This window comes from Puma concolor, chromosome B4, assembly GCF_028749965.1.
Source record: "Puma concolor isolate L17-30 chromosome B4, mPumCon1.1.hap2, whole genome shotgun sequence".
Taxonomy (NCBI): domain Eukaryota; kingdom Metazoa; phylum Chordata; class Mammalia; order Carnivora; family Felidae; genus Puma; species Puma concolor.
This window is the reverse complement of record NC_141673.1, coordinates 124,748,033-124,769,290: the sequence shown is the minus strand read 5'-3', so window position 1 is coordinate 124,769,290 and position 21,258 is coordinate 124,748,033. Positions and strand designations below refer to the sequence as shown.

The 21,258-nt window shown below is 34.1% G+C and overlaps 1 non-coding gene across 1 annotated transcript; it reads right to left on the bottom strand.

Annotated features, from left to right (window-relative positions):
- Nucleotides 1-551: 551 nt before the first annotated feature.
- Nucleotides 552-658, bottom strand: LOC112868035 (U6 spliceosomal RNA). The gene has a single exon (XR_003224230.1). It is a non-coding gene; the product is annotated as a U6 spliceosomal RNA (small nuclear RNA).
- Nucleotides 659-21,258: the final 20,600 nt, after the last annotated feature.

The following is a 21,258-nucleotide window of genomic DNA, read 5'->3' as shown; positions in this document are numbered from 1 at the left end:
GTATTCTCCCCAGAAAGAATTCAGCCCCACTGACATCTTCATTTTTCCCAGTGAGGTCTATTTCAGACTTGCAATCTCCGGAATTGTTCGGTAATAAATTTGTGTTATTTTAAGCCGCTAAGTCAGTGGTAATTTTTTATAGTGGCAATAGGGAACTAGTATAGAAAATAAGATTTCCAAATAAATACATAATAATCATGTTAATCTACTCTAATTTACTTAGCCATTCCTGTATTCAAATTTTAGATTGTTTCCAATTTTCCCTATTACAGATATGGCAGGATAGAGTATCATTAAGAATAAATCTTAATATGCACTTCTGATAATTTTCATAGGTTTGGAAATTGACGACTATGGTGATAGATTTTTATATTTAAAAGTACAGAGAAAGTAAAGAGAATCATACAACACTGTATTCATACACCAAGGTGGTGTAGCACTGGTGTTTTATATGTTAACATGAATGAAATATAAGTTGTAGAGATTAGTTACCCTTTAATCACCCTTGTCATCCTGCGTCCCCACCCCCATCTCTTCTAGGACAAAGAGTGACAAATACAAAATGATTCACAAATGTGTGAATCATCCTTGCACACGGCTCTGTTAATCTTATGTGTACTGTTCCAATTTTAGTGTGTGTGTATGTATGTATGTATGCATATATTGATAAAGCAAGCACTGGGATTTTCTTCTTTCAAGAAAAACTTGAAGACGCATAGCCACAGTTATAATTATAGCTTGTTTATTACAATAACACTTTGGGACTCAGCAATATGTGAATCTTCTGAATCTTCTTGATTTTCTGTTTATTTTACCTTACATTCAAAGTATTAAAATATAAGTTAAACATGAAATCCTCAGATTATGCACGTACAAGCCATTACTAATTTTGTCACAGTTCCCAAATTAGTCAAATTGGCTTGTGTTCTGAACTGGGAAGAAAAGGGTATTGTTTCCCTTACTGTAACTCTACTGTTTTGTTAGGGTGTCCCAGTGGCTACTTTACAATCCAGTTTGAGAATAGGTCTCTTTGTCAAGCCTGGTCATAATTTGGGCAAACCCTCTACTTAAACGGAACACAACTCAGTTGTGAGGATGAAGATTCATTCTTATTGTAAGATATCACAAAACTAGAAGTTTGACTTAATAGACCCACCAAATAAAAATGTCTCAAATAAAAGATATTTTTAAGGTCTGTAATTTTTAATAGCTTTTACATTCCAAATTGTATGTATGATGTTGTCAGTTTTTATTGAAACAATCATTTTGATTTATTTTGAAGAGCAATTCTTTCACCCTGGCCAATGTAAAAATATTCTCACACTTAAATTTTTACATAATAGAAATTATATAAGAACCACAAAGTAGGAAATACATCATTGGAATGGTACACATTTGGCATTAATCCCTATAAAATAGCAAATAAGCAAAAAAAAAAAATTAGTAAGGCTAAAAGTGGTTTTTGTGCAACACTAGAAACACAAAATACTTTATTTCTTATAGTTCACAATAAAACCAGTAAGTACTATCTTTTCAGATAAAGATATGAACAATGTGGTTTATTAACAACTTCATTAATAAAAAAATTTTAAGAGTCAAAATGAATAATAGCTAAATAGATGTCTGTTTGTCTACATGCTATACATATACACACAGAGATTTTATTTGTAATTAAGAGGGTAATCTTTTTGCTAGACAGAAATTATATTTCTCTTTAAAATAATTAAAACATATGAATAATGGCCTGCCCCATATAGATATTTTCTCTTTATGCTGATCAATGAAACAAGAGGGAGAAAAGTTCCCACAAATATCTCTAAAAAGCCCTGAAAGTGAAACTATAGTTTTAGAATCAAAAGGATTTAAGCTCTGACTGATAACCAACCAAGGAGGGGCAATTAAATGAGAAGGGCTTGTCCTCAACTTGGCTGTTACTTTCTAAATTCTGAATTACAACACCTCATTATATAAATGAAGTTAATCTTAGAGGAATGTGCTTTATAGTTAATTTTTAATTTGTGCTTCTTACTGTCTCATCTGACTAATAAAACTGACTTCAGAAATTTAGATGCTAGAGAAGATCTTTTAAAAAATATATCATGTATTATTATAATATAAGGGTACAATTTCTTTTTTTTCTTTTAAGCTTACTGTTGTTTGCACGAACAATTGACAGGTAGTAAAAAAATGCATTTATATACACATGTACAATGAAAGGGATGTTTACTGTCATCCCTTACTCTAGGCCAGTGTTCTCCAAGTGCGGGGTCAGGGTAACTTGCTTCACTTAATCACCTAAAAGGCTTCTTAAAGAATGAGTTTCCACCCTTCCACCCCAACTCACGTTCATTGAGCCAACTCAGCAGGCAGAGGCATGGATCAGAAATTTGTGTGCACACCCAGCATACTTGACGATGCTGATAGAGTTCGAGGAGAGATCTCAAAGCAACACTGCTTTAGGAGCTAATGTCACATTTTTCTAATGTTTATTCTATAGATCTTTATTTTTTAATGTTTGTTTATTTATTTATAATATTTATTTAGTTTTGAGACAGAGAGAGACAGAACGCAAGCAGGGGAGGAACACAGAGAGAGGGAGACACAGAATCCGAAGCAGGCTCCAGAATCTGAGCTGTCAGCGCAAAGCCCTGTGTGGGGCTTGAACTCTAACGCAAGATCCTGACCTGAGCCAAAGTCAGAGGCTTAACTGACTGAGCCGCCCAGTTGCCCCACATTCTATAGATCTTTAAAGTACACTTTCATATAATGTCAGTTGTGTGTCTGTCGTATATTTTGTGGGTATCAGTTTTAAACTGAGGATTGACAATTTGTGGAACTACCTATAATGATGATGATAATTATGGATTCTTAAGTACCACTAAATGAGCCCAATTCCTACTTTGATCATTAGGCCAATCCAAGCCACTCAATTGTTGACTGCTGCAATTTGAGTGACAACACTGAGTTAGTCATTATGCAACACTGATATTATTTTCTTCTTTATTTCATGACTTCCTTTGATAAACAAGAACCTTATTCTTTTCCCATGAAAATTCTGATATGACCCTTTCCAGTGTGTGCCAGCTGTGCCCCAGTGAAGGATCATGACCTTTTTTTGTATTCCAGTTGGCTGAGAAGATGTTACTTCTGTAGTTTGTATTTTTAAAAGTAGATTTTCTTCGCTTCCCCAATACAGAATTACATTATTTTTTCTGCCATTACAGCCTTCTTTCTTCAAATATCCCTTAGTCTCACAAGAAATAATAATAAGCTCATCCTATTGAGAATTACATTTATATAAAATACTATCAGCTTAGAATACAGATATTGATTCAAGTTGCAATTATTAATCTTGGACCCAGTTTTACAGTTCACAAGATTGACTCCACAAGTCATGAAGTTAGTTGATGATGCTAGGACTTTGGGGTATCACTTGGAAGAGAGAAAGAGAAAAAAAATACCATATTGTTGTAACTTCATGACTATCTTTAATGATGTTTTCTCTGTATATCTTTTTGTCCTTTACCTGGAATCATTCTTTGGTGCCATTTCCAGAAACTCGCTGTATACTATTTCACATGTCAGTCACCCATGGGCACCATTTGCTAATGTGTATGTGTTACCTAAACCACCATCCATCCTCGTATCTTCTTAAGATCTTCTGAGTCTTCAAAAATGCAACCTCTCGATTTTTACCTTTCCCTGTACTTCTCTTCACTGAGGCATGAGTTCTTCTACTCCTCTACCTCCACACATTTTCTGGGTCCATGTTTAGATATTGCCAACCTAATTATCATGTATCCTGGGTACTGCCAAACACACATTTCTGGTGTGGATTTTGATCTTGGTTGACCTTCATTGGGTAAGTTGAAGAGTTAATCCTCCATCCCCATAAAGTATATCTCTTTACTTGCCATGTTGCACAAAACACAAAATTTGTATGGTCTTTTCAGGGTTAATATAAAACATTCCTTAGTCCATAAAAGAAGGAAAAAGAAGCGGCTACTATAATCATCCAAATCCAATACATTAGAAAATTCTTACTCCTAAGTGTCACAGGATTTAAGGTTTATGGAATATTTACAAGCTATGTAATGATAGTATGGCATAACATTTATTATGGGGGGGGGGCTGCTTATTTTAACGAAGGTTCCCAAATAGAAATAGAAATCCAAAATTTCAACACCTGATGAAAAGATACAGGAAGCATGAAGGATAAGAAATAGAAAAATGAACTGACACTAAAATGAAACTAAAATGCTATTAGACAATTTAATATAAGAAAGTCACTGAAATATTTTCAAAGTGACATATCAGGAAGAGAAAGGAGCAAATAGCTAAAACCAGTGAGGCAGTACCAGAAAACCAATAAGAAAAATCTTCCTAAAAATGATGGATGATTTAATCAGGACAACTAGAATTAAATCAGAAGAAGAGAACACACACAGGTAGTAAAATATGTTAGACCAAATTCTGTAGAGCTGGGAAAAAAATGGTTTATTGGATTCTTTAATAATAAATGGAATCTTCTAAGTATTAAAAGGAATTAATAGACTTTTCCAGTTGTGTGCAAAAAGCATTCATTAACAATAGCACATTAGCATTCATTAAAAAAGTTTTTTTTGATGCTCTAAGAGTTTCTAAAGCTTCCATTTGCTTTTCACTACACAAACTCTACTGTGATTTTTCTGTCATTTTAAGTAGGTCATAAAATACCTGAATTTGAATGTTCCATCATTCTTTTTTTTGCAGAATTTCAATAAATACTGCATATTTCAGTGAATCGGCCACAATTAAATAATACTAATGTTCTGTCACAAAAATACAGTGACAACAAAACCTATATGTTTGAAAGTAACTTACTGTGACAAACTCAGCAGAAATCTGTTGGAAATCTCAAAGTGGACAATACTTAGAGATTACTTTGGTTGCTCTTGTTGTTTATAGTTAAAGTAGTTATTAAATCACTGTACTATTATGCCATGTAGCTCTCTGAAACACCCTTCACCCTAAAGTTCTGGTTATTAATAGTCTGCTCTTAGATAGGCATTCAATATATAATACTAATGCTTGTTATGTTTTTCTTTTGACAATCTTTTTTTTCTTTTTTAATAAATACAATTTCAATTGTATAATGAAATAAAAAGGTATTTTATACTGTCCTGGCAATTTATTTATGATATTAACATACTTCACAATATATATGCTGTAGGAATATTTTTTTCTAGATTAAAATTTTAAAATGACATGCTTGGACCTTTCGAACACAATGCCTTCTCACCAGGATTTTGCATCTTCCTCTCTTGAAAGATGCTGGCTACATCTACCTGGTTGTAAAACATGGTGGAAGGAATCCTCTACTCAATTGACCATACTGTCTTCATCAGTCCTATTTGAAACCTATTTGAAACTTCTTTTCCATTAAAATGGGGATTGCCCACTAGGTTACTTGAACTAATTTCCTATATATTTGTCTCCTAATCCTCTTCCAGGATGATAGTATCTATCGAATATTTATTTAACAGAGCAAGAAGGAATAAAAATATACTGTCTTTAACTTTTGAAATTTTAGTTCAGATCTGCTGAGGATCGCATGTGAAGTGAATATGATCTCTTAAAAAATAGTGGCTTTACTTTCATTCTGACCAAAAAAGGGCAGCTACTGGTTGACATTAGCTTATTTATGTGGGTGTGTAGAAACTTGCTGGAGCCATCAAGTTTCAGTTGACTGAGTGTACGGCTGAAAAGAGTTTTCACCACACCCTTTCTTGACTTCTCAAGCTTTTACATCACATTGCATGAGCAATCCTGCCTCTAACATATGTTGATTTTAATCATCCAAATCCCGGGAGGTTTGGCCTTCATTCCTCAGTAAAGGTTGCAGTAGTTGTGATAACCCATTAACACTTCTTAAATTTAGTGCGTACTTGTATTATGAGTTTTTTTTTCCTAATTGTAATAAAGTGTTTATAGTAAACCAACCTTATGATATTTTCTTGTTGAAGAATAAAAGAAAAGAGAGACTAGAAATGGAAATAGAATCTCTAGAAAGAAAAAAATAGTAATGTTTTAGGAAGCAAAACAGAGCTTCAGGGGGAAACCAGATTGCCAGGAAAATTTTGAAACATGTCATTGGAAACCTAGGTTAGAATAAAAGATGAAACCGGACTAACAGGATACAGAACAAAACATGCTTATTGCAAAATCGGTGCCAAACAGGATATATTATCAAGTTGTCCTTAAGACTTCTGGTGTGTGTTTTGTGAATCTTAATGTTGAGAATAATTACAGATTTTTACATAGAGTATATTAACATGAAACAAACAAAAAACAGGTAAAAGTTGCATTTCAGCCAGCAAATCAGTATTGCATCCATATCCAGCCGAATAGATGAAAATTCCATTTTGTCTACATAGTAGCCATGTAGATGTGGTATCATAATACGTGAATGTCTCCTAAGAGATTTATATTCAGTGTGATTTTTAACTTGCTGATTGTAATTTTCTTTTTTTTCCAACTGAGTTTTTGATTGTGTATATAGACTTATTATATGTCCTTGTTGAAATAATCTCCAATATCTGTGAGCAATGAATGGATTAAAAAAGTGGCGTGTGTGTGTATATATGTACACACACACGTATATATTAGAATATATATATTCACAATAAAATTATTCCACTTTAAGAAGAATGAAATTCTGACACATGCTACAATATGGATGAACTTTCAATACAGTATGCTAAGTGAAATAAGCCAGATGTAAAAGAACATATACTGTATGATTTCACTTCAGTGAGGTGCCTAGTACAGGCAGATTCGTAAGACAAAAAATAGAATAGTGGTCAGTAGAAGTTGTCGGGAAGGAAGAGTGGGAATTATTGTTGAATAGATTCAGAGTTCCAGTTTGGGATGATGAAAAAGTTCTGGATATAAATAGCAGTATTGACTGTACAACAGTGTGAATGTACTTAATGCCACTGATTCATACGTTGAAAAAGGGTTAATATGGGAATTTTATGTTATATATGTATCTTACCACAGTTTTTAAAAAAAGGAGTTTGACACCTTGAAGCATCTTGAGCTCATTTGAGATTTTAAAGCCATTTCAAGGACCTGGTGAAATCCAACTGGGAAACGCGTGCAGAAATACAAAAGAATGGGCCGAAGTCCACAACAGTTAGCGTTAAAATAGCTGCGATCTAATAAAATTGATCATTTTAATGAAAATTTGCATGTAAAGAAACACCTATCCCAAAAGAAATATTCAGAATCCTGTATTGTGCTCTTTATCTGTTCACTTGTTGAAACTGGACTAGGAAAAGATTTTTATTTGCTAAAAAAGATACTTTCAGAAAAAGCCAAGTGGAAAGATAAAATTTATAAATTTAATTCAATTATATGCTGGGATGTCTAATAACAAATAAGTTAAGTTCCGTGCATGTAGTTTATTTCTCTTTTAAGGATTAAAAGTGAACAACTAATTAAAAATTATGCAAGGGGGGCTAAGCAGTAGATGGCAAAGCTGCGTAGTACGGGAGCAGACTCCATGAGGCCGCTGAGTTTAAAGATATGAACATTTAGCACTGTGACATAGATAAAATTTTTTAAAGCAAAGTATAGTAAAGGTAAGAGAAAATCAGTTTATTTTGTAAATCTCTTAACAAGCTTTCTCAAATAAAAATACATAAGTGTAATCCCATTCTCCTTTCCCACATTTTAAAAGAATTAACTTACTTAAAATTTAAATCAGGTATTTTAGACTTTACATAATATTCTTCTGTGATATTTAATTTCTTTCAGATTTATTTATTTATAACCCTTCATGATCTCAGACATCTTTAGACTATTGTAAAATGTGCAGAGGTGGATATCAGCAGAAACAGTGGAGTAAAGACCTCCACAAATTTGCTCTTCCATAATAGCAACTGCTACAATTATCAGAAGAATCTTTTTAGAATTCTGAAAATTAACTAAAGGTTTGCAGCAGTTAGAGAGTGTCTATTCAAGAAAAAATGGTTGAATCTCAACAAGAACAGTATAGTTTTTTGGCATTTTATCTTGCTCTAGTATAATCCCCAGCTCTCTAGCTCAGTGGTAGCCATGAAAAATAACAGTCTGCATTCCCAGCACAGGAATGGATGAGTAAATACAGCCGGATCTCTTTCAAAGCCTCATTTCCCAAGAACTTGTATTATCTTATCTGTCTAAAGGGTCCCTGGGAGACTGACTTACAAGGCTGACTTGGGAGACACACTCTGTACTAAAAGCCTTCTCCCTTGTGGCACTGTAGAGGGTGGGTAAAGGAGCATTTATCAGAAACAATTACAGGCAAGGGTTTTACCATCACAGCTGTCTGGGAAGATTGATAACTGTTGGGACAAACCATAGACTAACCAAAAATCTTAAAAAGGAAAACTGGAAAATGATATATCTATATTGGTTTCATAAAATTCCAACATATTCCGGGAATCTAGAAGGCCAAATGCATATGTAGAACTGTGTGCCTGCTGAGGAGAGTCCTTACCAGGCTATAACTGCTCACCTTTGGCTGAACATAAGGGCATGAACAAGCAGGAAATGAAGACTTGAGATGGAATTGTAAACTGCCCTGGCTAGGTTTGAAGGCATACAACAGGCACATAGAGCCACTCAGCAAAAAATGAGAGCATTTTTGGTTCCATTTGTTTAAAAAGAATCTCTGTTCAATCATTAGCCATCCCTGGGCTGAGTAAAGACTTAAGTGGTCACACATGACAGAGAATACAGATTTATGGAATTAATTCAGGAAAATTACTAAGCAAATAATAGCTATATAAAAATAGCAACAACAAACCCTGGGGAGGGTAGATATCTTAATTTACAGAGTTGTCACAATAGATTATTTAAAAATCAGTTTGTAGCAACAAAAAAAATACGAGACATGCCAAGAAGCAAGAAAATAGTCCATGCGTAGATTAAAAAGCAATCAATAAAATCAATCTATTAGGAAGCTCAAATGTTTATTTTACTAGATGAATACTTTAAATCAGCTATTTTAAATATGTTCAAAGAGCTAAAGGAAAAGTGGTAAAATGGTAAAAGTTAAAGAGATAATTTAAAAACACCAAGTGAGGGCACCTGGATGGCTGTCAATTAAGCATTGAGCTTCAGCTCAGGCCATGATCTCACAGTTCATGAGTTTGAGCCCCACATCTGGCTCTGTGCTGACAACTCAGAGCCTGGAGCCTGCTTTGGGTTCTGTGTCTCCCTCTTTCTCTCCCCTTTCCCCACTTGGGTTCTGTCTGTCTCTCAAAAATAAATAAACATTAAAAAAATAATAATAATAAATGAAAGCACTAAGGGCTAGAAGGGAAACCCCATAAAGTTGTCAATAGATTTATTAGCAGAAACTTTGCTGGTCAGAAGGGAATGGCATGACATACTTCAAATACTAAACCAAACGAAAAAAAACTTCCAACCAAGAATTCACTACCAGGGTTCCTGGGTGGTGTCTGACTCTTGATTTCAGCTCAGGTTATGTCTCAAAGTTTGTGAGACTGAGCCTCTCATCAGGCTCTGCACTGACAGCACAGAGCCTGCTTAGGATTCTTTCTCTCCCTCTGTCTGCCCCTCCCCTGCTTGTGTGCACATTCACATGTTCTCTCTTTCTCTCTCTCTCAAAAAATAAATAAACATTAAAAAAAAAAAAAAAAAAGAATTCACTATTTGGCAAGGTTATCACTTAGAACTCAAGGGGAGATTAAAAGTTTTCCAAATAAGCAAAAACTATAGTAGTTCATCACCCCTAAACCAGCGTTACAAGAGATGTTTAAGGTACTTTTTTTCAACCAGAAGTAAAAGTCATTAATTAATAACAAGAAAACATAGGAAAGTAAAAATCTCACTGGCGAAGATAAATATAGTAACATAGTAAGATCAGCCACTTACAAAGAAAGTATGAAGGTTAAAAGACAATAGTAGTAAAGTTGACTAAGACTATAATAATTACTGAAGAGATACATAAAATAAAAACATGTAAAATGTGACATCAAAAATATAGTATGTGGGGTCTAAAAATGTACGTTTAAATTAAATCCCTGTCAACTAAAGTTGACCTACACACACACACACACACACACACACACACACACCTGCATGCATGTGTGTATAGGATGCTGTACACCAACCTCCTAGTTAACCACAAAGCAACAACTTTAATAAATATACAAAAGAAAATGAGAAAGAAAACGATAACACCAAAGAAAGCCATCAAAACACAAGGGAAGAGAGAGAAGAAGAAAGGAAAGAGAGAAACTAAAAAAACAGCTCCAAAACAACAAAATGGCAGTAAGTACAAAACTATCAAGAATTATTTGAAATGTAAAGGGAGTAAATTCTCCAATCAAAAGACAGAGTGGCTAAATGGATTAAAAAACATGACTCATCTATATGCTGCCTCCAAGAGACTCACTTTAGAAGTAAGGACACATACATGCACACTGAAAGTGAAGGGATGGAGAAATTTATACCATGCAAGTGGAAGTGAAAAGAAAGACAGTATAGCTACACTCATATCAGAGAAAATAGACTTTAAAACAAACACCGTACTAAAATTTTCTCATTACATAATGAGAAAAGAGTTAGTCCAGCAAGAAGATATAACATTTACAAATATATGTGCACCACGCATAGGAGAACCAAAATATATAAAGCAAATTCTAACAGACTTAAAGGGAGAAATTGGCAGCTATAAAATAATAGCAAGGTAATTTAACACAATATTTACATCACTGAATAGATCATCCAGACAGAAAATCAATGGGGAACATCAACTTTAAATGACACATTAAGCCAGATATATTTAATAGATAATTTAATAGATACATAAAGAATATTCCATTCAAAAGGAGCAAAATACATACTCTTCTTAAGTGTGCATGGAACATTCTAACCATAATGGTAAGAAAGTAGAAATTACAAGAAAACAGGAAAAAAACCCCACAAAAATGTGGAAATTAAACAACATGCTACTGAACAATTGAGTCATCAAGGAAATGAAAGGAGAAATAAAAAAATTCCTAGAGACAAATAAAAACAGAAATAGAGTGTACCACATCCAAGGGATATAGCAAAAATGGTTCTAAGAGGGAGGTTCATAGCAATGCAGGCCTACCTGCAGAAACAAACAAACGAGATAAAAAGTAGGCCATTTAATGTTACACTGAAAGGAACTCCAAAAAGAAGAACAAACAGAGTCTAAAGTTAGAAGAAGAATGGAAATCAAGATCAGAGCAGAAATAAATGAAGGACAGACTAAAAAGAAAATTGAAAAAAAATCAATGAAACTAAGAGCTAGTTCTTTGAAAATACAAACAAAGTTGACAAATCTTTAGCTAGACTCATCAAGAAATAAAAAGGACTTAAATAAAATCAGAAATGAAAGAGAAGTCACAACTGCCACCAAACAAATACCAAGGATCATTATAAATTACTATGATGAATTATATGCCAACAAATTGGACAATCTAGAAGAAATGGATAAATTCCTAGATGCATACAATCTTTGAAGACTGAATCATGAAGAAATATAAAATCTAAATAGGCCAATTTCTACTAAGCAGATTGAATCAGTAATGAAAAATCTCTCGACAAACAGAAGTTCAGAGCCATATGGTTTCCATGGTTAATTTGTCAAACATTCAAAGATTGAATACCTATCCCTCTCAAATTCTTCTAAAAAATTGAAGAGGAGGGAATGCTTCCAAACTCATTTTCAAGGCCAACATTACCCTGTTACACGGAGAAGAACACTACAAAAAAAAAAAAAAAAAAAAAAAAAGATACAGAACAATAGCATTTATTAGCATTGATGTAAAAATCCTCAAAGAGAATTCGCAAAGGCTATTCAATAATACAGTAAAATAATCATATATCCATATCAACTGGTATTCATTCCAGAGATGCAAACATAGTTCAACATCTGAAAAACAACATAATGTGCCACGTTAACAAAATGAAGGCTAAAAATGAAAAGATCATCTCAATAGATACAGAAAAAAACATTTGACAAAATTCAACATCCATTTATGATAAAAACTCTCAACAAAGTGGGTATAAAGACAATGTACCTCAACATAATAAAGGACATATTTGACAGACTCACATCTGACACCACACTTTATGGTGAAAAACTGAAAGCTTTTCCTCTAAGATCAAGAATAAGATAAGGTTGCCCACTCTTGCCGTTTTCACCCAACATACTACTCTAGGTCCTAGCCACAGCAATAAGGAAAGAAAAAGAAATAAAAATCTTCCAAGTTGGAAAGGAAGAAGTAGAACTGTCACTAATTGTAAATGAAATGATACTATATATATAGAAAACCCTAAAGTCCTGCCAAAAACCTGTTAAAATTAATAAATTTAGTTAAGTTGTATGACATAAAACCAATATGTGAAATCTGTGGTGTTTCTATACACTAATAATGAACTATCAAACAGAAGTGAAGAAAACAATCCCATTTACAGTTGCATCAAACAGAAAATATATAAGCATACATTTATTTTTTTTTAATTTTTTTTAACGTTTATTTATTTTTGAGACAGAGAGAGACAGAGCATGAACTGGGGAGGAGCAGTGAGAGAGGGAGACACAGAATCTGAAACAGGCTCCAGGCTCTGAGCTGTCAGCACAGAGCCCGACGTGGGGCTTGAACTCACAGACCGTGAGATCTTGACCTGAGCCGAAGTCTGACGCCCAACCGACCAAGCCACCCAGGTGCCCCTATAAGCATACATTTAAGCAAGGAAGTGAAAGACCTGTACCCTGAAAACTATAAGGTACTGATGAAAGAAACTAAAGAAGATGCAAATGAATAGAAGATATTCCATGTTCATGGATTAGAAGAATTAATATTGTTAAAATGTTTGTACTACCCAAAACCTTCTGGAGATTCAGTGGCAGTTCCTATCAAAATTCCAACAGGATTTTTCACAAAAGTAGAACAAATAATTCTGAAATTTGTATAGAACCACAAAAGTTCCTGGATAGACAAAACATTCTTTTGTTTTTTAAAATTTTTTAATGTTTATTTATTTTTGAGAGAGAGAGAGAGACAGAGCACGAACAGGGGAGGAGCAGAGAGAGAGGGAGACACAGAATCCGAAATAGGCTTCAGGCTCTGAGCTGTTAGCACAGAGCCTGACACGGGGCTCGAACTCAAATCGTGAGATCATGACCTGAGCCTGACACGGGGCTTGAACTCAAAACCGTGAGATCATGACCTGAGCTGAAGCCAGACGCTCAACTGACTGAGCCACCCAGATGCCCCTAGACAAAGCATTCTTGAGAAAGAAGAACAAAACTGGTAGTATCACCATCACCCTCCCTAATCAAAATATGTTACAAAGCTACAGTAATCAAAACAATGTAGTATTGGCATGAAAACCAACATACAGATCAATAGACTAGAATGGAGAACCCAGAAAATATGCCTGTATATAAATCTGTATATATATATATATATATATATATATATATATATATATATATATACCACACACACACACACACACACACACATATGGACAAATAATTTACATAAGAACTTACAATGGAGAAAAGACAGTGTCTTGAATAAATGGTGTTGGGAAAAACTGGACAGCCACATAAAAATTAATGAAAGTAGACCATTGTCTTACACTATAAACAAAAACTAACACAAAATTGAAGACTGTAAAACTGAAACCTTAAAATTACTAGAAGAAAAGATGTAGGTGGTAAACTCTTTGACAATGGTCTTAGTGATATTTTTGTGAATCTGACTTAAAGGCATGAAAACAAAACAGAAATAAACAATGGAACTGAATCAAACTAAAAGTCTTATGCACAATGTAGGAAACCATCATCAAATTGCAAAGGCAACCTACTGAATAGAAGAAGATATTTGCAAATGATATATCCAATAATATCCAAAATATATAAAGAACACATACAACTCCACAATAAAAACCCAAACAACTCAATTGAAAAATGTGCACAGGATCTAGACATTTTTCCAAAGAAGACATACAGATGGCCAAAAGGCACATGAAAAGATGTTCAACATCACTAATTATTAGAGGAATCCAAATCAAAACCACAATGAGATACCATCTTACACCTGTTAGAATAGCTATTATCAAAAAGACAAGGAATAACGAATGTTGGAGAGAATGTGAAGAAATGCAAACCCTCGTACATTCTTGTTGGAAATGTAAATTGATGTAGCTTCTCTGAAAACTAGTATGAAGGTTCCTCAAAAAATTGAGAATAGATCTACCATATGATCAAGCTATTCCACTTCTGGATTTTTATCCAAAGAATATAAAAACACTAATCTGAAAAGATATGTGCTCCCCTATGTTTACTGCAGCATTATTTATAAGCAAGATATGGAAACGACTAAAGTGCCCATCCACAGATGAATGGATAACGAGGAAGTGAGATACACAAACACACAATGGAACACTACTCAGCCATAAAGAAGAATGAAATTTTGCCATTTGTGACAACACGGATAGAACTTGAATGTATAACGCAAAGTGAAATAACTCAAAGGCAAATAGCGTGTTATTTCATTCATGTGGAATTTAAGAAAACAAATGAAAATCAAATGAACAAATAAACATTACTTAGTATGTGTCTACAGCCAGTCCCTGCTACTACACAGTGGCTCCCACAGCTGGCCCTCACAGCCCGCCATGTGCATGTCACCAACTCCAGGCAACATTGTTGCCTGCTAGTCCCCAGTTACTGGAACTAGAGGTGCTGCTGAGGACTCCAGTAGCCTTTGCTGCTAATGGGAACCTCCACAGCTCTCAATAGGGATCCTGCTTTATCAATGCTGTGGACCACAGTGGTCTGAGCCAACAAATCATCGCACACTCACCTCTGGATCCAAAGCTATCGTGCGCCCCTGCACTTGGTGCTCTACACCACTAAACCAGGGGTCACAGCATACTCCAGCATGCTCCCCATCCACAGGTGAAGATATTTCCTTACCAAAGTTACTCCCTGAAATCTGAAAGAGGTGAATGCTTCTTCATATGCACAGGTACCTATGCAAGGCTAGAGGAACCACAAAGACGTGACACCACCAAATGAATGGAATAAACTTGTAGTAACTGACCCCAAAGAAATGGATATATACAAATTGCCAACAAATAGGTCAAAGTAATTGTGTTAACACTGCCCAAAGGGCTATAGGAAACCACAAATAAACAACTTAACAAAATCAGGAAATTGATAGAAGGACACAGTGAGAAGTTCAACAAAGAAATAGAAAACATAATAAAGCAAGAAAAAAAATTTATAATAAAGAATACAATGACTAAAGAATTCAGTAGGGAGCTACAACAGACTGAATCAAGCAGAAGAAAGAATCAGTGAACTCCAAAAGAGATCATTTGAAATTACTGTGTTTGAGGATCAAAAAGACAAAAAGCATGAAAAAGAATGAAGAAAGCTTCTGGGACTTATAAGGCACTGATAAGAGAAACAATCTATGCATTATTGGAGATCCAAAAGAGGAAGAGAGGGAGAGAGAAAAAGGCAGAAAGCTTATTTAAAGAAATAATGGCTGGATGACTCAATCAGTTAGACAACCGACTTTGGTTCAGGTCATGATCTGATGGTTGTGAGTTAGAGCCCTGTGTTGGGCTCTGTGCTGACAGCTCAGAGCATGGAGCCTGCTTCGGATTCTTTGTCTTCCCCTCTCTCTGCCCCTCCCCTGTTCACACTCTGTCTCTCTCTCGCTCAAAAATTAATATTACAAAAATTAAAAAAAAGAAATAATGGCTGAGAATTTATCAATCTGAGATTTGCACATTCGAGTTCATGAAGCTCATAGATCCCCAAGTAAATTAAAGAGATCTTCTCAAAAACACATTATAATCAAACTCAAAAATCAAAGAAAGAGAATCTTAAATGTAGCAACAGAAGTTTGTCACTTACAAGAGAACCAACTCTGTGAAGCTATCAGAGAGTTTCTCAGCAGAAACCATACAGGTCAGGAGTGATTGGGATAATATATTCAAAGTGCTGAAAAGAAAAATGTGCCAACCAGTAATATCTGGAAAAGCTGTCCTTCAGAAATGAAGGTGAGATAAAAGCTTTCCAAGACAAATACAAGCTGAAGGAGTTCATCACCCCTAAACCGGTCTTATAAGAAATGCTGAAAGGAATTATTCAAGCTAAAATGAAAGAATACTAATTAGTAACATGAAAACGAGTGTAAGTAGAAAACATACCGGTAAAGTGTATAGTCAAATTCAAAATGTGCACCCCAATGTTGTAATATGGGGGTGTGTTAATCACTTAACTCTTGCATAAAGATTATGAGAGGTATGTATTAAAAATAGCTACATCTACAATTACTAATGGATATACAATATAAAAATGTAAATTTTGTGACATGAAAACATAAAATATGGTGGGTGGAGTAAAAGAGCAATTATTGAACATGATCTAAGTTGTTAGTAGCTTAAAACACAGTTATATTTATAAAATGTTTTATGTAAGCTTCTGGGTAACCATAAAGCAAATACCTACAGTAGATATACACAAGATAAAGAGGAAGCAATCATTATCTACCACTGCAGAAAATCATCAAATCACAAAGAAAGACAAGAAAAAAGGAATTACAAATCAGCCAGAAAACAAGATGGTATAGTAAGTCCTTACATATCAGTATTTACTCTAAATGTAAATGGATTTGTTGAATTCTCCAATCAAAAAGTATAGAATGGATCAATGTATAAAAACACAAAAGCCAACTGTATGCTGCCTACAAAAGAGTCACTTCAGATTAAGGATAAACATAGGCTCAAAGTGAAAGGATAGATAAAGATATTCCATGGAAATGGAAAGTTTAAAAGAGCAGAGATGCATATATCATATCAGACAAAAATTGCTTAATTAAAAATTACAATAGAATATAATCATAGAGAGGCAAATTCATCAATTGGATATAACAGTTGTATATACGGATATACACAATGTTAGAACACCTAAATATATTAAGCAAATACTAACAAATCTGAAGGGAGAAACAGATAACAATACAATAATAATAGGGGACTTTAGTATTCACAGACTGAGAATAAAGAAATAATGGACTTGAACTATACTGTAGATCAAATGAACCTAACAGGTAGAGGATAATTCTTCCAATAGCAGCAAGATATACATTCCTCTCAAGCACACATGGAACATTGTCTAGATGAGATGATGTGTTAGGTCACAAAACAGGTCCCAGTATATTTTTAAAGACTGAGATTATGCTAAGTATCTTTTCCAATCACATGATAAGAAACTAGAAATCAATAATAGGCAGACAATGGGAAAGTTAGCAATTATGAGGAAATTAAACAATGCACTACTGAAAAACCAATAGGTCAAAGAAGAAATAAAAAAGGAAATCAAAAAATATATGAAGATGGAAGCACAACAGATCAAAACTGATGGGATGCAGCAAAAACCATTTTAAGAGGGAAATTTTGTGATAAATCCCTATATGAAGAAAAAAATTTAAATAATCTAACTTTATACCTTGAGGAAATATAAAAAGAAGACCAAAGTTAGCCAAAAAAGGTAACAAAGATCAGAGCAAAAATAAGTGAACTAAAGAATAGAAAAAAAAATTGAAAAGAGCATTGAAACTAAGAGCTCTTAAAAAAAAAAAATAACGAAACTGACAAACCTTTAGACTCACCAAAAAATAAGAGAGGACTCAAAAAAAAAAATTAGAAAAAAAGAGAGCCATTACAATTGATAGCACAAGAATACAAAAGATCATACTGGACTACTATGAGCAATTATATGTCAATAAATTTAACAGTCCAGAAGAAATGGATATATCCCAACAAACATATAACTTAGCAAGTCTAAATCATGAAGAAATAGAAAATCTAAATAGATCAATAAGTAAAGAGATTTAATCAGTAATCAAGAACTTTGCAACAACAACCACCAAAAAAACAAAACAAACAAAAAAACCAGGACCAGATGGCTTCATGGGTGAATTCCATGGGTAAACACCAATTATTTGCAAACTCTTCCAAAAATTGAAGAATAGGGATTACTCCCAAACTCATGTTAAGAGGCTTGACTTTCCCTGATAACAAAGGCAGGTAAACATACTGCAAGAAAAGAAACTACAGACAATAACCCAGATGAATATAGATGCAAAAATTCTCAACAAAATATTACCAAATTGAATTCAACATCATATTAAAAGGAACATGTACTATGATCAAGTGGGATTTATCCCTGGGATGCAAGGTTGGTTACAATATGCAAATCAATAAATACATTATACCACATTAATAGAATGGAAGGTAACAATCAGATGATCATCTCAATAGATGCAGAAATAGCATTTGACAAAATTCAACATTTTTTTAAAGGCAAATTTCATGTTTTGATTTTTGTTTTTTGGTTTTTGTTTTTGTTTTTGTTTTTTGAAAGGGAGCCCAGCACAGAGCCTGACATGAGGCTGGATCTCAAGACTGTGAGATCATGATTTGAGCCAAAATCACAAGACTGATGCTTAACTGACTTAACCACGCAGGCACCCCAACATTCTTTCATAATAATAACCCAGTAAGTGTATGTAGAAGAAACATAACATAATAAAGTTCATACACAATAATCCCATAGCTAACATCATACTCAATGATGAAAAATTGACAGCTTTTCCTCTAAGATCGGGAATGAGACAATGGTGCCGACTTTCACAACTTCTATTCAACGTAGTACTGGAAGTTCTAAGAGAAATTAGGCAAGAAAAAGAAGTAAAAGACATCCAAACCATAAAGGAAGAAGTAAAATTGTCTCTGGCATAATCTTGCTTATAGAAAATTGCAAAGATTCCACCAAAAAAACTGTTAGAACTAATAAACAAATTCAGTAAAGTTTCAAGATACAAAATCAACATATGATTGATATCCTTTTCTATATATCCTTTTCTATATACTTATGATACTTCTATATACTTATGATAAACTATCTGTAAAAGATAAATTTGGAAAATAGGGACACCTGTTTGGCTCTGTTAAGCATACAACTTCAGGTCAGGTCATGATCTCAGTTCGTGGGTTTCAGCCCTTCATCAGGCTCTGTGCTGACAGCTCAGAGCCTGGAGCCTGCTTTGGATTCTGTGTCTCCCCCTCTGCCTCTCCCCGGCTTGCACTCTCTGTCTCTTTATGTCTCTCTCTCCCCAAAACAAATAAACATTAAAAAAAAATTTTAAGCCATTTACAGTAGAGTCAAAAACAATAAAATAGCAATAAATCAAATGTCTGAAAACTATGACATGAATGAAAGAAATTGAAGAAACTACAAATAAGTGGAAAGATATCCTGTGTTTATGGTTCAGAAGAGTTAACATTTAAAAAGTCCATACTAGGGGCATCTGGCATCTGGGTGGCTCAGTAGGTTAAATATCTGACTTTGGCTCAGGTCATGATATCATGGTTTGTGAGTTCGTGAGCAAAGAGCCCCATGCCAGGCTCTGTGCTGACAGGTCAGAGCCTGGAGCCTGCTTCGGATTCTGTGCCTCCCTCTCTCTCTGCACCTCCCCCCCACTCTTTCAAAAATCAAAAAACATTTAAAAAATGTTTAAATAAAAAATAAAATAAAGTTTAAAAAATAAATAAAAAGTCCATACTACCCAAAGCCATCTATGGGTTCCACACAAAATTCCAATGGCATTTTTCACAGAAATAGAAAAAACAATCCTAAAATTCAGATGGAACCACAAAAGGCCCCATGTTTCCACAGCAATCATGAGAAAGAACAAAGCTGGAGGCATCGTACTTCCTGATTTTAGACTCTATTACAAAGCTATAGTCATCAAAACAATATTGCATTGGCATTAAAACAGACACATAAACCAGTGGAACACAACTGATACTCAGAAATAAACCTGCACATGTATGGTCAACTACTATTTGAGAAATGATACAAGAAGACTCAATGAAAAAAAGACAGTCTTTTTAATGAATGGTGCTAGAAAAATTGGATATTCATAGCAAAGAATGAAACTAGATTGTTGTATCTTACAAACAATAACTCGATATGGATTGAAGAATTAAATGTAAGACCCGAAACTATAAAACTCCAAGAAAACATAGGGAAAAATCTTCTTGATACTGGTCTTGACAATGATGTTTTTGGAAATGATACCTAAAGCACAAGCAACAAAATAATAATAAAAAAATTGACAAGTGGGACTCCATTAAAGGAAAAAGCTTCTGTGCAGTGAAAGATATGATCAACAAAATGAAAAGGCAACCTATGTAATGGGAGAAAGTACTTGCAAATCATATATCTGATAAGGAGTTAATATCCAAAATATTTAAGGGACTTAAACAATTTATTAGCAAAAAAAAAGGCAAAACAAAAATAAATAATGAGATTAAAAATGGACAAAGGATTTGAGTAGATATTTTCTCTAAGAAGACATAGATGGCCAACAGTTGCATGAATAGGTGCTGAGCATCACTAATGATCAGTGAAATGCAAATTAAAACCATAAGATATCCCTTCATACTTGTATGAAAGGCATTTATCAAAATGGTAAATGGTAAGTATTGGCTAGGATATGGAGAAAATGGAATGAAATCCTTGTGCACTGTTGATGAGAATATATATTAGAATACCCATTAGGAAAACAGTATGGAGGCTTCTTAAAATATTAAATAGAAAACTACCATATGATCCTGCAGTTCCACTTCTGGATATATATCCAAAGGAAATGAAATCAAGATCTTCAAGGGGTATCTATACCCCCATGTTAATTGCAGCTTTATTCACAATGGCCAAGATATAGTAACAACCTAAATGTCTGTCAATAAATGGATGAATAAAGGAAATGTGTATGTACACACACACACACACACACACACACACACAATGGAATATCATACAGTCTTAAGAAGAACATCTCATCATTTGCAACAACATAGATGAAACTTGAGGGCATTATGCTAAGTGATAAAAGTGATAGAAGTCAGAGAATAATACAAATAATGTATGATTCTGCTTATTTGTGGAATTTTAAAAAGTCAAACTCATGAAACAGAGTAGAGTGGTCATTGCCAGGAACTGAGGGTTAGGTGAAATGAGGAAGATACTCATCATTGGGTATGACATACCCAACATTTCTCAGTATATTCTTAGATCATCACACTGTACATCTTAAATTTACACAATGTTACATGTCAGTATATCTCAATAAG